Source organism: Engraulis encrasicolus, chromosome 20 (assembly GCF_034702125.1).
Source record: "Engraulis encrasicolus isolate BLACKSEA-1 chromosome 20, IST_EnEncr_1.0, whole genome shotgun sequence".
In the NCBI taxonomy this organism is placed as follows: Eukaryota; Metazoa; Chordata; class Actinopteri; order Clupeiformes; family Engraulidae; genus Engraulis; species Engraulis encrasicolus.
In genome coordinates, this window is record NC_085876.1 from 42,766,095 (window position 1) to 42,768,594 (window position 2,500).

At 45.6% G+C, this 2,500-nt stretch overlaps 1 protein-coding gene across 1 annotated transcript in view; it reads left to right on the top strand.

Moving 5' to 3' along the window:
- Window positions 1-2,500, top strand: part of gabbr2 (gamma-aminobutyric acid (GABA) B receptor, 2) — a 568,733-nt gene that overhangs the window by 548,525 nt on the left and 17,708 nt on the right. The window lies entirely within an intron of this gene.

Genomic DNA, 2,500 nt, shown 5'->3' on the forward strand with positions numbered 1-2,500 from the left:
TTGCCCCCCCCTATAGCTCCGCCCCGGTTTACGGGTGCTTCTTTAAAGGGAGACACATCATAAGTTCTGCTTTATTAGCTGCTGGGGGAAGATTATTTATATTTACATGTAATTTTTTTTATTAACGTTATTTATGTTGCGCATTGCTATGTAAACAGCTGGTGGGGTAATGAGATCTGGGGGTGCGGTGCAGCATTACATCAAAAGCCCCTTGTGTGTGTGTGTGTGTGTGTGTGTGTGTGTGTGTGTGTGTGTGTGTGTGTGTGTGTGTGTGTGTGTGTGTGTGTGTGTGTGTGTGTGTGTGCTGGAATGTGTGTGTGTGTGTGTGTGTGTGTGTGTGTGTGTGTGTGTGTGTGTGTGTGTGTGTGTGTGTGTGTGTGTGTGTGTGTGTGTGTGTGTGTGTGTGTGTGTGTAAGCTGGAATGTGTGTGTGTGTGGAATGTGTTTGTGCGTGTGTGTGTGTGCGTGTATGTGTGCGAACATGTGTATGTGTGTGTGTGTGCGTGTGCGTGTGTGCGTGTGATGTGTGTGTGTCAGCGTCTGTGTGTGTGTGTCAGTGTGTGTGTTGTTCTGGTGTTTTGGAAGCTGGAATGAGACCCAGTGGGTGGGTTGTGTGTCCCCTGCAGGTTTTATGTTTGCGTCTCCTACGTGTCGTACTGAGTTGCAATATCTAGTTTTGTTGTGGTGTACCCTACATGTGGTGCAAAACTGCAGCATCTAGCAGTGAAACTTAACATTTCATAGCAGTGATTCTCAAAGTGTGGTCTGGGGACCACTAGTGGACTGCGACAGAGCTCAGGTGGTCTGCGAGGGGATTTCTACTTTTCCCAAGACATGTTATCAGTCGGCTATACTATTTGTAACATTATTACAAAGCTAAACATATCTGAAATCTTGTTTTCACCACAATTAGGCTTGTAAATGTAAATAAAAAGTAAGCGATCTGCATCAAAATTCAGTTGACAGGTGGTCCCTGAGCATTTTTTGGGGGGACAAAGTGGTCCTTGATCTGAGCAAATTTTGAGAAACACTGCTATAAAGAGAGGTGTTTATATAATCCCCCAAAATAATATCTCCTGGTTCCCTGTCATCAACTGCAGAAGGATGAAATAGTCTTCACGTCATGCTCTGAAAGCAGTCCAGTTTCTCAAAACTATGACCTGAATAAATATGAATATCCTCAAACAGACTCGAATGCCCCCTCTCTAACCTTCTTCTGTCACCAGAAACACAGGAGCTTAAAATTTCATGAAATCTCTTCCGAGAAATCTTCTCCTCAAATATCCCCTCTGTAACCCCTTGTGCCCCCCGTCTTCCTCCTCCTCTCCTGCCTTTCTTGTTTTTTTGCTCCACAAGCTGCAATGGACTGCGGCACCTTGCCAGAAAATCAGAGATTTCATATGAACTCTTTGTGCCACCCACCCATCCACCCTGTATATCCCCAAGACTCCACTGCAGAATGGTTCGGTGCTGTTCGGAACTGCAATGCATGGGTGCCGCTAGGGGGGGAAAGGTGTTACAGATTCTAAGGGCCCAAGCACTGACAGGGGCCTTTTAGGGGGCCCAGGAGCACTGACAAAGGCCCTTAACCCCTTAAGTCGCGGCTTTATACATTTGTTGTTACCAGTATGGTAATGACCAAGTCGTGGTGCATTACTAAAGGGCCTGTGTTGTGTCATAGTATTGTAGTGCTATGGTAGTTACATTTCAATGACTATTACAGCGTACCACTGGAGGTACGACGCGCATTAAGGGGCTACGGGGGCCCAACATTCAAATCTTTCATAGGGCCCAAAAATTCTAGCGGCGCCCCTGCTGCAATGACCATGTTTACATGATGTTTTTCATTCCAAATTAATATTAGAATTAAATAGTTCAGAGTTTTACTTTGATCTTTCCTTTAGTTCCGAATTAAGGGGTGTTTGCATGACGTTTTCAAAGCAGAATTAAGCTTTATTCAGAATGAAAGTCTGTTAATTCCGAATTGCGTAAATGTCTCATGTAAACGTAGCAAATGTCTAGCAGTGAAACTTGAAGTTGAACGTGGTCAGTCGTATGAAACGTGAATTTAACCCTCCGCGTTACCCCACACACCTATCCTCCATTCGCACTCTCCCCCTGTCCTCCAGCATGGTGTGGACAGTGCAATGTGAACATACAGAATTGATCTGGAATGTGTAACACGGACACAATCAAATTCAACGGACACATCACATTCAACGCACTCAAATTATATATATATATATATACATACCGTATATATATTTTTAGGGGGTAATATGCCTTTGTTTTGACAGTTGATATGAAGATGGTGACAGGAAGCGAATGGGACAGAGAGACAGGGGAGGATCGGGAAATGACCCCGGCGGGACTCGAACCGGGGTCCCCGCGGGTGGGCATGCCAGCAAGCCCAATGTGGGGGGCTTATCACGCTGTGCCACAGCGACCCCCCCCTGACGAGCAACGTCAGCATCCCTTCGCTGAACAACAGCAAGGATGAA